Here is a 21,904-nt window from a genome sequence, read left to right on the forward strand (position 1 = left end):
GACCAGGGCTCGGACGGCTGTTCTTGTTCCTCAGAACTTCGTTCCTAGATCCACACATCCCTTCTCATCATCTCTATCCCATCCCAATAATTGTGGGTTCATCGCCTCCACAAACCTGTGTGAGGCCAGGATAGACCCCTCCCTTACCTGTTTCAAAGCTTTTCTCTACTATCTTGGTATCACAGGGAATTCCTAAAAGGAACAAACAAAGAAATTTTTCTTAGAGTCCCGAGCGTGCTGACTCTCCCACCCCAGAAGTTGGGCTGGTGAATGTCTCCAGCCTCTCCATTCTTCCTTGTGCAGAGATCTGGAGAGAACCTGTTCCATATGGGCACCTGCTGGGATGAGCCACTGAATGATGGCGGTGGTCCCTGAAGGACCAACACCCTGGCTTCTGGGCACCATTTTATTCACTTAATGAACACTGGTTGTGCTAAACGCATGTTACATGACACAAGGCCCTAAGGAGCTGTTATACCCTGCCCTTTGGGCGAGTTCCAGTCTGGAGTCTGATAGAGGAAGTAAAACAGACACAGTGACAAGTGCCATGAGGGGTATAGATGCTTTCATGTGTTCCACAAAGTTTTGACCCCTGCATCCCAAATTTGTTTGTTTGTTTTCTCTGACTCAGTAAACAGCATTACCATTGACACAGCTGCTCAGAAATAAAATCCAGCCACCTTCCTTGATGCCCCCTTTTCCTTCTCATCCCTGCATGGTTCTACGTTTGGATCCCAAATAGTGTTGGGCATGGGCATTTAACTCCCCTGCCACAAGCCCGTCCTGGCCTCCATCATCTCTCTGCTGCAAGGGCTTCTTTTCTGCTTCTACTCTTGGCTCCTACAATCCATTTCCCACTCAGCAGTCAGAGTGATTTTTAAAAAAAGTAAATTGGATGTCATTCCCCTGTTTATAGCCAATCAACAGCTTCTCATTGTACCTAGAACAGTGTCTCCCTCTCATGATGGGTGAGGCCCTGTGATGTGGCCCTTGCCTACCTCTTCCATCTCATTTCCTCCTGCCCTTCTCCTTTCTCACTGAGCTCCTGGCTCAGGCCTCTATAGGGTCCTTTCTCTGCCCTTGGCATGGCTGGTACCTTCTTAGCCTTGAAATCTCAGCTCAAATAGCATTTCCCCAGAGAGCCCTTCTGTGACTTTTGTCCCTAAGGTGGCTGTTTCCCCAACTCCAAGTTAAAGCACATATTACAATCTGGAGTTCTTTCGATTTCCACTTGCTGATGGTTGGTCTCCCGCAACGGGAGTGGGGCTTGCTCAGGGCAGACCCCTCATCTGATGTGTTTGCTCCTCCATGGCAGCAACTGGCATGTTGTACATGCACAAATCAGTGATCGCTGAGTGAATGAATGAATGAATGAGTGAGGTTAGGAGCTGGGAGAGACCTTTGGCAGAGAGGGAGAAATAAGGGGAGGGATCTTGGAGAAGTGCATCAGGGCGGGGCCTGGAGGAGCAGTAAGGGACTGAGCGGAGCCGGGGGCGGGGGGGTGGTGGTGGTGGGACTCAGAGTGGGTGAGCCTCAGGGCCGGTGTGCCCCTCGCCTCTCCCCCTCTGCTCTTTGCCCAGGACGTCCTGTGGCCTGCCGGCATGGGATTCACTGGTGCTCAGTAAAGAGAGGGGAGGGGGCTTTGCTGACAATTGATGAGGCTGAGACCACCAATCAGAGCAGCTTTTAGATACCAAGGACCCGAGCCCCGAGCACAGCCGGGCCTCTCGAAGGAGGAGACTCAGCTTAGACCGGCACCAAGGCTGCACTCACCTGAGTTGGAGTAGAAGGTCTGGTTGAAGGTGTCTTCGCATCCCACATCGGTCCTGCTGTCCCAAGCCACGACCCCGTTGCTCTTGGAACCCAGGGCTCCCATGTCCAGCACGGTGCTGTCTGAGCTATACACCACGGGCCTCGTGACTTGTGACGCATTGGTTTGAGATTCAAAATCGGTGTATAAGCAGACGGAGGTGTTGCTGGATTTGGAGCTTCTCAGCTGGTACACGGCAGGGTCGGGGTTCTGGATATCTGTAGACCCAAAAGACACGGGTTAGGAGATGTTCGTTTCTCTCCTTGCCCCAACCCAGGCCTGAGTCCAGATGCCAGTGATGGGCAAGAGTGGGGCTCTGTAGGGCTGACAAGTCACATTTGTCAGGCTTTAGATGGGAAAGAACATTGTAGACACCAGCAGCTTGCAACAGACGGGACTCAGGGACAGGCACAAACCATGAGTCCTGGCCAAGAGGCCAGGCTCTTAGTGAATGCTCTCTGCCAGGCCCTGCCTGCCATTCAAGGAAACCAGAAATGCAGGGCTACTTAAGTATACTGCCCACTCTTCTGCTTAAGGGAACTTCCTCAAAGCTCAGTAGGCACAGTAAGCAACAACATAGTTCTGACAGGACAAAGCGAGCGTAGAAAAGATGTCCAGCAAAGCAAACCATACGTCTTAGAATCCGGGGTGGTCTCCCCCACTAAGGTTGGGCATTGACAGGAATGTGAGCTTTATGATAGGCTGGCATGAAGTTGGAAGATCGGTCGCATCACCAGGAGATTTCTCTCACTGATAAAAGTTTTAGACGCTAAATCAGAACATCTGCATCCAAGCCCTGGCTCTACCATTTACTAGACACAAGGCCTTGAGCAATTCACACCCGCTCCCTGAGTCTCAGGAATTTCATCTGTCAAATGTGGATGTTGCCTCATCCACTTTCCTAACCAGGCTATTCTGAGAAGCCATGAGAGTTTCTCCATATAAATTATATTTAATAAACTGTGAAATACTGACATAATTTTAGTAATTGTAGCTCTTGATACTACCAGGAGACTGCCATAATAATGTGCTGCCAAGTAATACACAGTTTCTACTCTTCACCCCCCAGGAAGCAGGAGTTGCTGGAGGCTTTTCTTTAGTGCTGAGAATGACTCTTCAGTATCTTCATAGGATTTTGTGTTTTTAATGCAACCCTCAGTGTTTATTCTTTCAGACCTCTTGCCCTTGGAGGAGGAAGCAGAGCTTTGCCTGGAGGATTAACACGTTGGGGCCACCCAGAGAGTTTACAGCAGGGTTGGGACAACAGCTTCCTGCCCCTGTGGTTCTCTGCTCCCCCAGCTCCTCACCACGCATGCAAAGTTTTGCAGACCAGTGATGCATAATGCACCCCACTAGCTGAGCCAGCCAGGGTGGCCTTGGCAATGCAGATATCCAGCTGGACCCCAAACCAGGGGCATCAGCCCTTGGCATGGCCTTGGGATGGTGAGTCAAGGCAGAGCTGACTGTGGTGGGGCTGTCCCTGGAGCAGCAGAGCAGGGGTGGGTCCATGGTCACATGTGAGCGACATCCAAACCTCTGGCTTCAAAGGATTCTGCCTGCTCCCCTCTGATCTCCATCTACCTGTGGGGCTGACATCACCGTGGGTTAAAGATCTATGGCGTAAATCTCTTCCTGGGAGGGGAGAGACGGGAAGCCATTAACCAATACCACACGCCAGTGGATTTGTTAGTCATCAGCGGGGGTCATGGGTGGGACCGGGGAGGGGGACATGGAAGGGTGTGGAGGTGCTGAGAGAACGTGGCCTCAAGAAGAAGGCAGAGGCTAAGCTGCCACCAGACACAGGATGGCCTTAGAGGGGGAAGGGGGTTACTGTGGGGGCCAGATGCCCAACTTTGAGTCCTGGTTAAACTCTCACTCAAGTCCTAGTGCCAGGGGGGTGTCAGGCTGGAGAAGGTCTAGACCGCACTGTCCAATGTGATCGTCTTTAGCTACTTGTGGCTATTGAAATTAAGACTAACCAAAATCAAGTAAAATTAAAAATTCAATTAACCATAAACCTTCATTTTAAGAGCTCAGTAGCTACATGTGGCTGATGCCTACTGTATAGTACAGTGAAGAATGACAGAATATTTCCATTGTCATTGAAAGTTCTATCAGACAGCATTGGTCTGGAGTGAGCAATGCCACGGACCATGAGGAAAGACACCAGGCGCTGAGGGTGAGACTTAAAGCCAACTTGAGTTCTGTGAGGGGTGATAGCGGGGCAGGCTAATTGTAGCTCAACTTTGCTAGTGAGAGATCAAAATGAAAGAGCAGTTAGTGAAGTCAGAAGAACTGAGGTGATTTTTAGCCTCTTTCAAGTCTTGTTTTTACCAGTTGATACCCTTTGGGCTTCCCTATGTGCATTTTGGCTGTTGTTTCTCCTGTGCGGCTTCCCTACCCCTGATTTCCTCTCTTACTCACCCTCTCCTGCTCCCCACACTTCAATCTCTTCTTTGAGCTCATCATCCAAACGACTTGTCTAAAACATGGAGCTGATCGGGTCACTTTTTGTTCAAAATAATTCAGAGACTCCCTATTGCCTATAGGATGATGCCCACACTTCCTGGATTGACATTCAGGGGCTGCCATGATCTGGAGAGCTTGAATTTCCTCTCTCAAATCCTTTATATGCCCTATATGAGTACAGCTACACCAAACTCTTCACACTGGCTCCCTGGAATGTAAGCTCTGTGACAGCAAAGGCCTGTCCCTAGATTACTGCTGTGTCCCTGGTCTCTGCCATATACTAGGGGCTCAAGAAATAATTGTTGGATAAACAAGTGGCCTAGTGATCATCGGATTTGCAGAATTTCTGCTAATGAGACCTTTTGGTCAAAAAAGCTGGATACTGATCCCTAAACTTGACTCTTTAAAGCCCCCTTTTACTTTTACACCCCATGTACCTCTAGTGAGACCTTTTTGTCTGAAAACAAAGAATGAGTCACTGTTAATTTGGAGGGCTTTAGGGGTCCATCTGCCAGAGCCCTGGGAGGAGAGACATCCTGTTTCACCTTAGCAAGATAAACGCCTCCTACCACTGATGACATCTCAGAAGGTAGCCTTAGCAAGACTGGATCAATTTTTCAGTATGGAAGTCACCTATTCTAGTTCCTAGCTGTTCATTTAAATTCAGAACTAACGGCAGAAGCACATGTCCGAAGGCTCTAGTGCATTAGACCCCCAGGGGCACAGCAGTGATCGAAAGCTCCCTTACCACTAAATCTGTTCTTGGTACTTAGGCACCAGGAACCCAAAATGTGAGTTAGCAGCACTGACTCTGAGTCTGAGTTCCACTGAGGCTCTGGTGAGCGTCAGGAAGCAGTGAGCCTGCACAAACTTACTGGGAGTAATGGAAACTCTGGTTCCCTTAGCAAATTGCATCTGGGAGGCAATACCTCCATACCACTCTGAATGTCTCCATTACAGAGAGCCTAGGTTTCCCCTCCTCTGAGGGATGGGCTCTTACAGCCCACTGAGCAAGAAGGGGGAGGTCTAGGCCACAAGCCGTCCATGGAAAGAGCTGGCCCCTCCCACCTTCACCTCTGGTCTGCATTTTTGAATTGGATTCCCAGTTTCCTAGTGGCTGGTCCTGGCCCTAATTGTCTGTATTCTCTCTCTCTCTTTTTTTTTTTTTTTTTAAGGCTTTGAAGCAAATTTGTATTTATTCAGTTTACCATTTCAGAGAAATATGTGATATTTAAAAAATAATAATAGAAGTACTATATATGATCTATTATTATTTACTGTATACCAAGTTTTGTGATCAATACTGTATTCTCTTGAAGGCTGTAGTATTCCTTTTCTCCATTGTTTATAAAGTTATCTTTGGCTTTCTCTCCATCTAACTTCATTATTAGATGTGTTTACTTGGGCAAAATCATGTGCCTTGTTCATTCCCAAGATCATGCCTTCTTTCTTGGTGTTCCTTATGCCTGGAAGTCCCCTCCTCTCCTTGCTTTGCCCAAACAGATCTTACTCTATCCTTCAGACTCAACGAGTCCTTTCTACTGCATCAAACCTTCTCCATCTAGGCCAACTTTTCAGCCGGGACTCCATTCCTCTGAATCTCTACTGTGCCTTTTGACATCATCAGCTGGTTGATACTAATATGGTTTTCAGGTTGCTAAATTTACAATAGTTTGGTCCCTTTGGCTAGTTTTTATACTATTTGGAGACAGGTCAGGCATCTATCTTAGATATCTTCATACTCAGTCTCACATTTTATAGATTGATGGCCACATAGAAGGCATTTAAAATTAGCCACTGAATGACTAGAGTAAAATTTTAATGCGTTTGACCTAGAGAAACACAGATTTTCAAGATCGATAGTGTGGCTTTTCCCGTTCACAGAGGCCTCTGTAAGACAATTAGTTGTAACACCCACAGTTAGCCTTACCATAGTAATACTAATATCTCCGGGGAAAAGATTAGTGACACTGGCCCATGGGGTTGCAAATGGTGCCACCTAGAATGACTCACCAAATATTATGGCCACTTGCGTTCCTTTCCCAAATGTGTGTTTATCGGTCATTCCTCTGGTATTCACACTGCAGGTGACACCATTACAGAAACTCACTGGACTACCTCCTATTTCAGTAGCAGAAACACTGGTCTCTCACAGGGGATGGAGGGTCACACTCTTTAGAGGTATACCTTCTGATTTTCTGTGTTGAGACTTTGTCTCTTAATCCTTCCCCTCCTGCCTCATCCTGCTGTAGTGCCCTCGGTTGGAGGTTGTGGTTTCCTTAAACCAAGAATTCAGTAGAGTAAAATCCCCCGCTCAGGGCAGCAGTATCCTGGATCCTCTCGTGAAAGGTCCAGGACTCCTTGCCCATCACCTGACTCATGATTCTTCAGGTTGTAGCCCAAGGATGTTTCCTGAGCATTGAGCGCAGGATGAGAGGATTTTCTGGGATGGGTGGAAAGAAACATTTGGGATCCTACAGAATATAATACCTGGGCTCAACTCAGCATCTTGGACAAAGAAGAATTAATTGTCAATGTCCACCCTTGCCCCGCATTACTTACTTGGTTGGACACTTAGTCTGGTCCCTGCTCCAAAGTTTAACTTGTTACCACTGCCGGATCCCCACTGAGGGTAAGGTCTGTGCAATAACCTTCCTGATGTTAACCTGCTGAAACCCACCGGACTTTGAGGGCACCATTCTACAAGGCACCCTGGGTCTTTGTTTCTTAGGTTTCATATTTCCCAGGGAAGTCATTCCCCTTTCCCTTTACAATAATGAAGGTTTAGTAATAACAAAGCCTTGTTGATGATGATGATAATTATTATTAATATTATTTAGTAAAGCTACCATTTATTGATTACTTGCTATATGCTGAGCATTGTCTTGTTATGATGTGGTTATTGTCATTTTGCCATTGAGAAAGTGGAGACTTAATTAGCTAGAGATGGTAGAGCCAGACTTTCCCCCAGGTCTGCCAGCCTCCCAAGCTCTGCTATGAACCCCACACCATCCTGCCTCCGTGCCTTGTTATATTTGCCATTCAGATAGGGGTCTGGGTCACTTTTACCCTGGGAGTGGTTCAATGCTCTACTAAGCTCCAGAGAGGAAGATTCTGTGAGCAGGTATCCCCACACCATGCTCATTAGTCCATCCACGGAATTTAGCTACCTGCTGCAATAAAGGAGAATTTGTGTTTGCCATGAACTCATCTCTTTCCCCAAGAGCACTTAGCTAATTTCCTGAATCTTCAGATCATCTGGTGCTGACATTATCTGTTTTGCTTGAAAGCACTGAATATCTGCAACTCTTTTTATGTTTCTGTAAATTATTCTCAGATTTTCATTTCCTCAACTGGCCCTTGGCACTTCTGTCTTTAGTATGAGAAATGGGAACATCTTAAGATACCAGAAGAGTTTGTAGAAATGGAAACGAGTGTTTCACATATCCTCGAGTTTACCGTAAATCATTGCTGGTTTTCCCATAGACAAGTTGTCAGTTACTTTGCCCTGGTCATTTGCACCGTCATACTCACACGGGTGTACGGTCAGCCTGGTCCCCACTCCGAAGATCAGCTTATTGTAGCCACCAGACCACACACACTAGGAGGGTGCTTTACAAGAACTCTAGCCCCCCGGCAGGGTCAGCTTCACTGGGGCAGAAATGTCTCCTGTGCCTGTTTTACAGGCTCCTCCAAAATCCCCCTTTCTCTGGCACAAGAAAAAAGTCTGGCCCACTGAGTCCTAATTCCTCAGCTTTCTGTGTAATAATCTCACAGACCTTTCCCTCCTAGCCGGCCTTGAGCAGGTCAGGCCTTCCTGGAGGGTGGATGCCCGTTCTGGGTTCCACACTGGAAGTGAAGGAGGACAATTGGAAGGGTCTGGAGAAGAGCCAGGGATTAACTGGGAAATGAATCTTGAGGGAAAATTCACAGCACCGGCAATAGACGGAAAACCTTGGGTAGGGCTTAATTCATGGAAGGGAGGCCTATGAAAGCTCTCCTTTTAGAAAGCAGTCCTATGAGTCTTTGAAGGCAGAGACAGAGAGAGACTAATATTGCCATAGGGATATCACATACAATGCACAAGGAGCACTGCTTAACTCTGAAGGTTGTGAGAATCAGGAGTGAGTTATGGACGGGGCCTGAGAATCTATTTCTCTGGAGGGTTCTAAGATTAGGGTTGACATTCATATGGGGACAAAAAAAAAAATCTCCAAAGTTTGAGAGTGGTTTAGACAAGTCCTTCTCAGTGAGAAATTCACAGAACTCTGGTCCTAAGTTCCTCTGCAAAAAAGATTCTAAGCTCAAAGAAGTTTGGAAAACGCTGTATAGCGTATTTCAGTCCTGAAGACCAACAGTTCATAGTAGCATTTTAAAGGCTCTGAGAAGTCTTACAAGAAAGAAATTTAGAGCTTCTTAAACTTACTCGATTCAAGAATTTTTTTTCTTAAAACACCCCTTAACCTCTGTGGAACATGTACAGGTTTAGATATACATTCCCTGGAAGTCCCTTTTCTAGTTCAAAGAATTTAAAATTCATCCTAAACTTCAGCCTAATTTTATCCTTAAGCTTTCTGTGTTCTGAATCTGTTTGTTCTCCTACCAACTCCTACGGACACAATTAGGGGCCTCATTAATGCTGATTATTTCTTTCTAATCATTAGGAAACAGCTTCATATGTAGCAAATTTTCCTGCCACTGTCAGGAATGGCTCGAGGGCAGATACGTATGCAGTCATCATGCAAGACCACATCGCCCCAACACTTTGCAGGGTTTACCTACTGGGAACAATGGCAACTTTAAAGCCTTTCCCAAATGTGAATTTATTGGTTTTCTTTCCACACACCTTCCTACACACCTTAGAGCTGTGTACTTCAAAGAAGGTTCTGGTCCTAAAGGAGAAAAGTTTCCTTAGAACAAATGGAGAAAAGTTTCCTGGGTGACGTCTCAAGTAGGGACATAGACTTCATGTATTTATCATTAGACCTCTCCTTTTTGCTGCTAAAACCCATTTGTGCTGCTTCCCTCTCAGGGTATTGTAGTTCTTATGCCTCTGAACTCTGGTTCTTTAGAAATATGATGGGTTTCAGGCTTTCTAAATGTAGCCTGAACTGACCCAGGGCAGGGAAGAGGCTTTGGTGAACAAATCAACAGATAAATATGGAGGAAGCTTTCCCCAGAGAAGTGGGCTTTCGCCCACCCACGCACGTTCAGATGGATTCTGTAATCTCCCGGTTTTGAAATCTAACAACTCTGTTGGAGAATACTTGCTACTGTCTAAACCAATATGTTCTAAACAGTCACTATCCCTCCACTGAAGCCTTCCCTGAGTCTCCTAGCTAGAGGCATTTTTTCAACAATCATTTCTTAGGTGACACCTACGCATCAGGCCTTGTGCTGGAGTGTGGAGGTGTAAGGATGAATGAGAGAGGGTCTTGACCTCACAGAGCTTATGGTGCAGTACAGAATGCATGAAAGTACCAGGCAACTAGGATAGGAGGTCAGGGACGCCTTCCTTTCTGCTTTTCCATCGCAACTTGTGTGTACTTCCACTACGATGTGGTGACACTGGGCTTAATCGTCTCTTTATAGGGATGTTTACCCACTGGGAGATCCTGGATGGCAAAGACTCTGCATTTCCCTCCCTCCCCTCCTCCCTCCTTCTATAGTGCTTAGAATATAATAGTTGCTTGGTAAATATTTGTTGAATGAAAGCCCTCTAATTATTTTAATTCATTTTAAATGCAATCCTGTCCTCTGCCTTCTTTTATTAGGACTGTTTCATTTATCTTTTAAGTTCTGTATGGGTCCATTTTCTAAACCCAGTATTGTTTTTATTGTATCATTTAGACCTTAAGTTCTTCCTATCTCTCTTGATTAGATATGGAGTTTTGTGAGAGTGTATTCCATGCCCAGGGTCTTTAGGAAGTTTAACTTATCACCTCTCATGAAAACTAGATGGTAACAAAAATAAATTTTTTTGGCATAATCAGTCATGATTTCTTTTCTGATAAAGGTCTTTTGTCTCAAAGGAATCTAGAAATAGCAAAAGAGTCTGCCTCTGTAACGATGAAAAGGCCAGGCCCCATTGGCAATTACTACCTTTAGAAAATAGACCGCTGTTGAGCTAGTGGCTGGGAATTCAAATTTCAAAACATTCAAGCCTCATGAAGAATCATGAGAAATTAGCTCAGGAAGTGCAGACTCAACATTTAAGAAAGCCGAGTAGGGACTTTCTGTGTCTTTGGCTGGAGTCTAAGGTCAGGCACTTACTTGGATGCACTTGGAGTCTTGTTCCACTCCCAAAAGTGAGTGTTCTGCTGCTTGTGTCCACACCCTGGTACAATGCAGTACAAATACCTGCCCTCTGCCACCCAGGACGGCTGCCTGCGCTTCACACCTCCCCCCCCACCACCACATTTACAGCCTTCACTCTTGGGAATGGAGCTTTTGAACAGCCTGTTCCATCGTTTTGATGATAAATTTCTCTCTGTGTCACTTTATGCCCAATAATCAGTGCCCCTAGGTTTCTGCTTCCCTCCCTGCCATACCTGCATCCTACCAACCCAATTCAATGACTTTACTCATCTCTTCAGAAACGCTAAGTCCTGGACCAAAGCTGCCATGGTCACCATGGCAAGAAGGCTCAGGATAAGCAAACCAAGGATGAGACAGGTAGCCTTTGAGGTCTGGGGTCTTCCTTCACAGAGTGCAGGAGGGACAGTGGTGGCAGTGTGGTGGCATGGTTAACAGTAAGGCCTTGGAGTCAAATAGATTAGAGTTAAATTCTAGCCCTATTATTCCTAGCTGTGTGATCTTGGGCAAGCTACTTGCCCCAAGCCTCTGTTTCTTCATCTGTAAAATGGGCCTAATACCAGCTACCTAGCATTAGGATGGATGTGAGCACTGAATGAGAAATTCTTTGAAGGACAGAGTATAGTCACTGGCACATGTCAGGCATTCAGTAAATAGTAGCTAATAATATGGTGCTTCCCAGCAATGCTTTCCACTGAGGGAAGGATGAGGCTTCTTGTAGCCAGAGGAGACCTGTCCCTGCCCCACCGCCCTCTCCAGCACCCCAGGGGGTCTCAGCATTCTGGTTGGGATGCTGTCACGTGCGACAGATATCTCATGGATCCAAGGGGACGTGGCGAGAGATTCTCAGCCATGGGGTTGAAGGGCAGGATGGGCCCCTTGGCCGCCAGGAAGACAGTTCTGCTTCAGAAACCTAACCAAGAGTGAAGCCTCTTTTCTCAAACCTTGGTGATTTGTCCTCTGCACGCACTGTGCAAAACCCTTGTCCAGCACAGCCTCAATCATTTCATTACACCTGACGCAATGGGAAGTTACTCCCAGACAGCACAGGGCTCTTTCACGATGGAGCAGCCCAGTCACAGACTCCCTCATTTTTGCAGTATCCTCCCATCATATGTCCTCTGTCTACAAAATACCCCTTGGCCGTTTCTATAATACTCACGTGGATGAACAGCAAGCCTGGTCCCTCTTCCAAATACAAGCCCATAGTTTCTTCCTGATACACACAGCGAGGAAAGCCTTTGCTGAAACCTGTCTCACGTGACCTCCCTCTACCTATTGCTCCAGTGGTTGGGGCAACAATCCGGGGAAACACTGGCCAACGCCCCCAGAGTTGCAGGAATCTCCCACAGCTGTCCTGGAACCCTGAGCCTAGGGGTGGTGATGGGAGCCAGGGACTAGGGACCAGAAGAGCTCCTCACCTCCTTTACCCAGCAGAAAACACACGCTCCTGTCAGTGGAGAAGCAGGGCAGCAACTCCCCAGCGGCCGTACCTCCAGCACCACCCTGCTTGCCTGGGGCCACAGCAAGGTGTGACTCTGCTACTCTTTTGTCAGATACAAGTGCTCCCAGGATGGGCGGCAAAGGAGATTTTTATATTATTCAATATATTGTCAGTGGAGATGCTGAGAGGAAGGGAGGGTGGAAGAAACAAGGGGCACACGAAGGTTTGACACAGTGAGCTTCTAAGGACATTAGGGGTGGCATTGATGGAGGACATGCCCTCCCCCCTCCCATGGACATAAGAAGTTGTCCGGTACCTACGGGGTAGGAAGAATGGTGGGTGGGGGAGGGGGTCATATGTCCAGGAGGATCCTGGCTCACTTACTTGGTGTGACGAATACTCGAGTCCCCTTTCCAAAAGTGAATCTGTTCCCATAATCACACTCTGGGAAAGTGCATTACAAAAAGGTCCTGGGTTTGCCCACCCTCTCATGGAGGACACACACGCTTCCCAGTAGCTCTAAAAGCTGGGATCCTGGGAAGGCTGATCCTAACCTTTTCCTTCTGATGGGTGCTCTAAGCACAGGAGGGAGACTCCCTAATGGCTGTAGCAGCTTCAGCCCTGATGCTACCCATCACCTCCATTTTCCTCATCACAGCCATCAACAACAGCCTCTGGCTATTTCTCCTCTGGGAAACACAGAACCTTTACAAAACTTGGTGAAAAACCTGCCTCCTACATAGGCCGGGTGGGTGTACGTGTTTCTAAAGATACCAGGCAGTGGGACTTCCCTCACAGTGGTTAAGAATCCACTTGCCAATGCAGGGGACACGGGTTCGATCCCTGGTCCGGGAAGATCCCACATGCTGTGAAGCAACTAAGCCCATGCGCCACAGCTACTGAGCCTGTGCTCTAGAGCCCACGAGCCACAACTACTGAAGCCCATGTGCCACAACTACTGAGCCTGTGAGCCACAACTACTGAAGCCCGTGCGCCACAACTACTGAGCCTGTGCTCTAGAGCCCTCAAGCCGCAACTACTGAAGCCCGCACGCCTAGAGCCCGTGCTCTGCAACAAGAGAAGCCACCACAATGAGAAGCCCGCGCACCACAACGAAGAGTAGCCCCCTCTCGCCACAACTAAAGAAAGCCCGTGCGCAGCAACGAAGACCCAATGCAGCCAAAATAAATAAATGAGTAAATAAATAAATAAGTAAATTGAAAAAAAAAAAGAAAGAAAGAAAATAGATACCAGGCAGCAGCCTGCATTTTCCCACCTCAGCTGCCCCGCCTGAGAGGAAGGCGCCATTGCCTCAGGGGCATATGCAAAAATGTATTTTTCACTTTGCCAGAAAGAGTAGGAGCAAGAGCATTTCCAGCAAGCCAGGCCAGGGCACATGCTAAAAACATGCCTCAGCGTGACTCAGAGTCACCGCATCCTCTCTGGGGCTGAGCGAGGTTTCTGGGTGACTCACGCCTGACCCCTTCCTGTTTCTACTTTTTCTATCCTCACCTAAGTCAAGGCTGCTTTCTGTCAAGGGGCCTTTCTGTCAAGAAAGTCAAACATCTCAGCAGATAACAGTCTTAAACCCTTTTCCAGAAACACAGGGGTGGAATCCTGCTTGCTCTCTGCCGGGGAATATGGACTGTCCATTGTCACTGCTGTCCTGTCTCCAGTCAGTAGGGTCCCAGGTCCTGCGCATGACCACACACAGCACCCTGCTTGGTGCACCCACATATAAATTGTTATTAGACTTTTAACAGATGAGTGTTTTGTTCTTCTGACAAGACTGGAAGTCCTTCAGAGCAAGAACCGCATCTTATGCTTCTTCTTTTCTTGGTTTGTTTGTTTCATTTTAAACCACCTATGGCCCCTGGCTTGATGATACTCAATAAGCACTTACTGAGTTGAACTGACTTTTACTGTGCATAATTATTGGGACAAGAAGGCCAGTTTTGGGAGAGGTTAAAAGCTAAGTATACTTTTGGTAAATATGAGCTGCAAAACCTAAGTGCTTAGGCAGAGAAAAACCAAGGAAGCATTTCTCAGAGATAATCAGGAGGCAGCATAAAAACCACGACATCGTGAAGTTCTTATGGACCCTCAGCAGAGAGGGGGCAACTGAATGAACAAGTACTTGACTGCAAAGGAAACTCAAACATTTTTCTCCTGATACCTTGACATTGATTCTCCTTAAAGGGTAAAACGAATAATATGGCAGAAAAAATATATTCTGAGTTAGCAGCATTGGTATGATCAATAATAACAAAACAGTAGTGGTAATAATAATAATAATGATGTGACAATAATAATGATAATCATCCTCATCATAATATTCTATTATAGACCAGAGCAAATGCTACGTATATAAATATAAACCCAATGCTGGAGGTGGGGTTACACATTTCTGGAGAGCTGACTTACTTGGGCTGATCAAAAGTTGGGTGCCAGTTCCAAATACGAATTTCTGATAACCTGTGTTCACACTCTGACATAACTCTATACAAAATGGTACCCTATAACTGGGCCAACTCTATACAAATGGTGCCCTATAGCTGGACCATAGCCGGGGATTCCTGAGTCACACACAGATTAGTTACTAAGCATGTTCCCGAGTTTGCGTACATGCGCCAAAGTGGGAAGAGGCGTGTAATTTTACTCTTTAACCTTCATTTCTAAGACCATTGGAAGATGACAAGAAATAAGTCACAACTCAATAGGAAATCCTGCTTTGTATGCAGTAGATTATATAAAAAATGTCATGAATATTCAGGTTGAAAAAGCCATTTATGTAATTACAGAGTTTCAGTTCTAGACGGGACCTAGGGTAGTTATGTCCATCCACACTTACTAAGTGTTTACTACATGTTTCTGGCATGAATGAGGCTCGTGGATACATATAATGCAACATTACCATCACCAAACTATTTTCTTACTTAAATAGCAGACAAAACCCTTGGGGGGAAATCAGTGAAAACAGATATCCTTCAACTGTAATAAAAATCAGGCTATTTCAAGGAACTTACTTGCTTCAACAAATAGGCTTGTTCCTGTCCCAAAGATAACTTTGGAGCCTCCACTATTTCCCACAGTGATTTGTGCTGTAACAAAATAGGCTGCTTCCTTTTCCTTCCATTTTTTAACCATAGCTGTGAAGCAGGCCCAGGGAGCCTATGGGAAGGTGCTCATAATAAGGAGCAATTTTTTATATTCTCCCAGTAAATCCATTTGGTTTCTTCCTATTCATGAACAATCTCATACCTCCTACCTACTGGAAGGGTTAGTTCACCAAACAGTAGTCATGGAATATGGCCCAGGGACCAGGATCCCCACGTTTTCATCCCAGCCCTAGTTCTCACTGATTTTATGATAATGGACAATTCGACCAACTTCTCTGGGTCTTAATTTCTTTACTGGAAAAAAAGAGGTTTGGATTTCCCTTTCAGAGCTAAAGTTCTATGATCCAGCAATGTCCAAAGTGCCTTCAATGTTGCATATTTTTATAACTCACAAATGAATCAGGCACTTATAGATGGGTTACACTGGACACTGGTCTGCATGGGGAAAATACAAGAAACTGTGAGGGGAAGGGAGAGTCAGAATAAGGAAGTGGCTGCTGCCAGCTCTTCTGTCTCCTCTCTCCATTGGGGTAAATTCTCCCAGCAGCCCCTGTACTACTTGTTTCCTCATTAAAACGGGAAGAGAACCCTTTAGATTTGGGGCATCCAAGTCAAGATTTCCCAAAGCTCCATGTCTCAAGTCATGGCAGTATCTAAGAATGGAAAAGATAAATTCCATGTATTTCCTTACTAACTCTGATTGGCATCCTCTCTCATTTCTAGGTAAGCCCTGGCACAGGGTCTGTGACATAATGTAGTAGAAAGAGTAAGCTTTGAGATCAGGCAGGCAGACCGTGGTTTGAATCTAGACCCTTCCACTCAATAACCCTGGGATCTTGGGCAGTTACTTCTCTGAGCCTCAGTTTCCTTTTCTGTAAAATAGGAATACTGTTCCTTGATCCATAGTTGTTTGAAGATAATCAATACTGTCTGTCATGCCCCTAGTATCGTATCTACACATCATAGAAACTGAGGTGGTGGTTATGATTTATATGTTAAGTTAAATGATTGATTAACAAGGTTTTTTTAGTGTTATAGAACTTGTTTGTGAAATAGCCATGAGTCCATACCCTTGGGTTGTATAAACTCTAGGATGGTATAGGAGTAAGAACCACAGATTTTGAGGGCTTCCACCCTCTCATCTCACACTGGAAGAGTCTGAGGCACACAGAGGGGCAATGACTTGTTCAGCATCACACTGCCAGTTGGGGCTCAATCAAATCTAAAACTCTAGACTGCAACCAGAAGCCCTGGGCTCCTTTCTCTGCACTTCACTGTTTCTTCTTGAATAATGTTTAGTGCAAAGGGACATCATCTCTGGAATGAACTTGGTAGGGCTTATTTGGAGCATAGGTCAAGTGACCTTGAATAGTCTCCTGCAATGAGTCTCAGAATCAATGGCAGTGGAAGCAGGAAAGTTCTATTAGATCAGGGCCATGCAATTTTCTGCTCTTCTGCTTTTTTCCTCTTTCTGGCTCCATTTAGCTCGATTCTAGTGCTAAAAACTCTAATACTGGACAGAGCTTCTGTCAGCCTCACGCCTTGGGAAAAGTCTTAATAGCTTGCTAAATTCTTAAAGAAAATGTTCTTGGACAGTCTTTGAATATTTTCATTAATTTATCTGGGTGCCACAATTCTTAATACTTCAGCACTAGATTATGGTTAATTATAAATAAGATACAAATGACAAAAATAACATCTTTTCTCCCATTCACCGTCACTGGAATACATTTTGTAGTTACCTTAGAATTGCACACTTACTCAGCTCCACTTTTAGCCGGGTGCCTTTCCCAAAGGTGAGTTTGCTTGCCCCTCCCCATGAGTCCCACAGTGTCCGCTGCCTCACAATAAACTCCCTCTGTCACTTCACCGCTTTTCCTGATTTACCCTGATGAGTTAGAAAATACTTAAGATTTAATATAGCTATTTGACTTATTCATAGGAGAAAAAAGCTCCCCCCACCCCAAATGGAATAAATTCATAGGCTGCTGGTGCCAGGAGGGTAGAGGGGTCATCAACCAGACCTACTTCCCCTTTTATAGAGGAGAAAACTGAGGCCTAGAGGCAAGGGATCTGCTCCAAGTTACACTACTAGTTGGTGGCAGAGACAAAAACACGGGTCTATTTGATTCTCAGTCTAGTATTTTTCCTTCTCCACCACATACTGAATGTACAGTGTTGCTTACTATATTCACTTCTTCCCTTTGGCTGGGAAACTTGATTTTTCTGGGTATTTGATTTCAATTAAACAAGCACTTACCAAGCACTTACTCTGTAAAAGGACCATATTAGACACTTCATGGTATATAACAGGAACCTCTGCTCTTAAGGATCTTTCAATTTTAATAGGCAGATCTTCTCAGTAATGAAAGAATTCTGTAGCTGTATGTGTCACAGATTGTCCAAGACTCCTCAGCTAGATTGGGGATATAGAGGGAAGAGGAATGGGAGGGATACCTGGGGTGACGCTACAGTCTAGTCTTTAAATAGGAAGCCAGGCTATTTCTGGAGAAACCAGGTTTGTCTTAATTATCTGGGTATTAGTCTCTATTCCATTCTACCTAGCAAATTAGTTCTACTAATTCAACTAATTCAACTTCTAATCCTACTAATCCAACTCTTCTGTTGGTTATTTTCATTTTTCAAAGTGCTCCATGAAGGCTCAACCTTAAATTCATAGGTCAACTGATAAAACAAGGATGATGCATCCACAATGGTAAAACACAGAAATTACATGTAGAAGTCTTAAACCAGAGAACGAGAAAACAGGAGTGGGATTGGGTCAACATTTACCTGGAGAGACCAGAAGTATAGTCCCCTTTCCAAAAGTAAGTTTGTCGTATCCTGAATTCACACTGTAGCAACCCCCCATACAAAAATGGCCTGCAGTGTTGGGTCTTCCAACCTCTGATTGCTTACGGAAGGGAAAGAAGACCAGCATTTATGGGGAACCTACACATGCCAAGTGGGTTGACAATCTCTATATATCACCTTGCCTTATTTGAGCCGTTAACTGTGCCATGAACTCTGATATTATTGTCCTTATTTTACAAATGAAAAACAGATGATGTGGGGTTAAGCACACTGAACCAGCACCGCTACACAAGTACCCTGGAGACATGAGACTTTTTAACATAGGACAGATACATGTTAGGAGGAGCTATGAGTGAAGAATCCTTCTCCTCCTTCCTACGAGATTGAGATTGCAGTTGTATTGGGGTTAATTCTCTTGCTAGAACCAGACATTAGACCTCTAGTAACAGTGATGCCCCGAACTCCAGCATATCCTCCATCACACGATCATTTCCTGAGACATGAAAACATTTTCATCAATCTTCCTGTTGTTCCCTTGATACTCTACTCACCAGCCCTGACCAGCAGTCTCGTCCCGCTCCCGAAGATCCATGTAGAGCCTCCACCCTTCCCACAGTGTTTCTTAGTCAGCCAAAAACACCCACAAGCCCACACACCCTTCGCATACCCAAGACTGAGAGATACAGCCCTTTCACCTATGAAGGGGACTACATCTTAACTTTCTTTTTACATTCCACATAGCACACAGGCCATTCAACTCAAATATGGGCATTTATTGTGCAACACTTAAAATGAAGCCTCTCTCTCCTCATCGCTCTGGGTCTATCACCACCAAACTTGTGATTTTCAACTCTGTGCATCCCACAGATGTATCTAGTCCTTTTGTCTCCATCACACTTATCAATTTTTAGATTCCTGCCATAGTGTCTCTCCTAGTTTTAACTTCAATCAATTGAAACTTCATGGAATAGCATCCAGATCATTGAGGGACAGCTTCCTGCTCCTACAGTCAACTTATTTTGCAGACTTAGGCCTAGTGGTAGCCTGGTTACTTACTCGAGTCCTGTTCTGTCCCCAAAGCCAGGCATCCTGATTAAAGGGCACCCACTCTGCTTCAGGTCTGGTAAAAAACACCACTTGCCTTCTCTTTGGTTCTTATGCTCTGCAAATTTACTGTTTTCAATTGGCCTCATGGGTAGCGTCTTGGCTTTCTTTTCTATTAAGAAAGAACACAACTTGGATGCAATAAAACTATTATAATGTTAAGGGTTGGATGAGGGATCTTTCTGTAATATCTTTATTTAAATCTTCTGAAAATGGCCAGAAAAGGCCTATTACGTCCCCGTTATGTGCTCCAAATGTTACAATCTGAGAGACAACAACACAAGTAAGGAGAGGTGCTTAGGAATTTAGACTTACTTGGGGTGACTTGAAGCGTTGTTCCAGTTCCAAAGGTAACCTTTTGGTTACCCCCAGAATTCACACTGCATTTCAGGCCTTTACAGAATGGCTTCCTTTCTGCCATTCTCATGTGGGTGACATGTGAATCTCTGTACTTCAGTAGAAGAGAGAGTGGTTTTCACCGATGCCTATGGCTACATGAAAATAACTCTTTTACTAAGAATCTACATATTCTCTTCATGTTGAGAAGAGAATATGTAGATTCTTACATATTCATGTCCAAGCTGTCCTAGCTTTTACTTTTTTTCTGAAAACAAATAATCATAATATTTTACATGTGTATAGCATTTACTAGTTTATAAAATACTTTCATATCCATTAGCTTATTTTATCTTTAAAAAAACTTATGAGGTGAGATGAAATATTTTCATTTTACAGGTGAAGAAATTGTGGCTCAGATGCACCGATCAAGCCAGGATTAGGACTAGCAGTGTTCAGGCAAACTTTGCCTTTTTCATTATGATCCACTCTCTGACGGAGCTGTGTCAGTCTGTTATTTCTGGTTCATCGACACTACTATTTTTCCTCCACAGTTAGATCTTTCTAGCCTCTGTGCCATTACTTTAACATTTCTTTCTATTTCAGAATGCACTTAAATCCACATAAACCATGCATTTCTTGATATTTGGGCCCTACAAATACTGCAGTAAGTTCAATGGGTCTCAGTCACCACATTAAGCCTCCTACTTTAGTGACATATTGTCTACTTACTGGGTTTTATTGATAATCTTGCCCCAGTCCCAAAGATGCATGTATTATAAATCACAGCACCGTGCTGCCTGCCAAGAATTCCTGAGCTACCTTGATAATAGATTAATGTGATTAGCATGTATCTATCCTCCTTCCTGGGAACTCTGGCTGGGATTTCCCCCTCTTTTTATTATTGAAATAAAGACTAAGCCATGGAGTTAAGCCTCTGAAAGCCTCTTTTCAGAGCACAATAGAATTGATGGAGGGGAAAGCCTGAGAAGAGTCCAGCTGATGGTCTTTAGACAACTCCGACACATTTCCTTCAAAAATTTCACCAAGTCATCTTGTTTTACCAGCCAAAGCATATCAGCTTTGATTCCCATTTTTACTTAGGAATCAATTCCTGTACACGAGCTCATTTTACCAGTGGTTAGAAAATTGCTCCTATCCCTGTAGGTAATCTTTCTTTCTTTTATCAGTTTAGTGTGTTTTAAAAAATTTGTGAGCATGGGGTGGGACAGGGGATATGGTTGGAGTATTAGACACGAGGGCCAGCATCTGTTTTTTTCATTTTGTTTTGATGGCTTTCATCACTAAACCCCAATACTCCTTGAGTTAAAGAATAAGGACACATTTAGTCATGTGTGCAATGTAAGTCTGCAGGATAAGTTCAGGCATTATGATCAATAATAACCAGGTACTTACTGGAACATACTGATACGGTGGTTCCTTTCCCAAAGACCAACACACTTCCTGTCTGGTAGGCACAGTGAAACGAGGCCTTGCAAATACCCTGAGTACCTGTTCACTGCCTCCAACGTGTATATAACTACAAACAATGGACACTTGTATTCTGTCCTTGCCTTTGGCAAGGGACTCGGTGAGCTCTCAGTGTTTGGGAATGCAACAGTAAAGCTCTGTTACTTTGTGAGAAGGAGAGGGTAGACGGGGGTGTGTCCTCCACTTACTCAATAACTATTCACTGAACACCTCCGTGTGTAAGGCACTGTGCTAGGCGCTGGGATAGAGCAGAAAGCTGCTGGGATACTGTCCCAGTCCTCGTGGCGCTTACAGTCTAGTGGGAGGCACACAGAAACAAATCCATAGATAATACAGTATCAAGTGATGAAAGTGCAGGAATAAATCAGGCTGGATAACGGGATGGAGAATCAGGTAGCGGCTGTGTTTGGCGGCTTGTTAGAATGGCTGTGCAAGAAGGGTCTCTCTGAGGAGGTGATATTATCTGAAGTGAGATCCAAGCGTGGAGGAATGAATCATCACCTCTATTTACAGATGGTCTTTAGACAACTCTGACACATTTCCTTCAAAAATTTCACCAATGGAGGTGAAAAGCCAATAGAGGGCCTGAAAGATCAAAGCCTGGCTCCAAATCACACAGTGTCAGGGACGGCCATGGACGCTTAGATCATGCCTTCTTTCTGTTGAAGTACTAGGTCTAGTTCTACCATGTAAATTCCTGCTTAGGAAAGACAAAATGAGACAGAGATTCTTCCAAAGTGACTTTGGGATGTTATCTGGGTAATTGGAAACTGTGGCACTGGCTGTTGAGGCATCAAGGTTGTAAGAGGAGGCCAACTGGAAGAGAAGGTGTTAGCATCTCAGAGTGTTTCTCTGATGGCTTTTCTGATGGAGCTGGCCACTGAGATGGGGAGACTTCTTCCATCCTGTTTCCCTATTAACTTGGCAAACAATGCAATCCATTGCCCAGCAAAATGAGCTCTTACAGTTACGATGGGGAGAATACAGGGAGAGCTCTGCTCC

At 45.0% G+C, this 21,904-nt stretch overlaps 1 gene segment (V, D, J or C); it reads right to left on the reverse strand.

Moving 5' to 3' along the window:
* Positions 1-21,904, reverse strand: part of LOC309626067 (T cell receptor alpha chain constant-like) — a 28,213-nt gene that overhangs the window by 2,218 nt on the left and 4,091 nt on the right. Inside the window, exons 3-4 of the C gene segment in view lie at positions 1,774-2,028; positions 148-192 (exon numbers count right to left, since the gene is read on the reverse strand).

Source organism: Balaenoptera borealis (genome assembly GCF_965194805.1).
Source record: "Balaenoptera borealis genome assembly, chromosome: 3".
Lineage (NCBI taxonomy): Eukaryota > Metazoa > Chordata > Mammalia > Artiodactyla > Balaenopteridae > Balaenoptera > Balaenoptera borealis.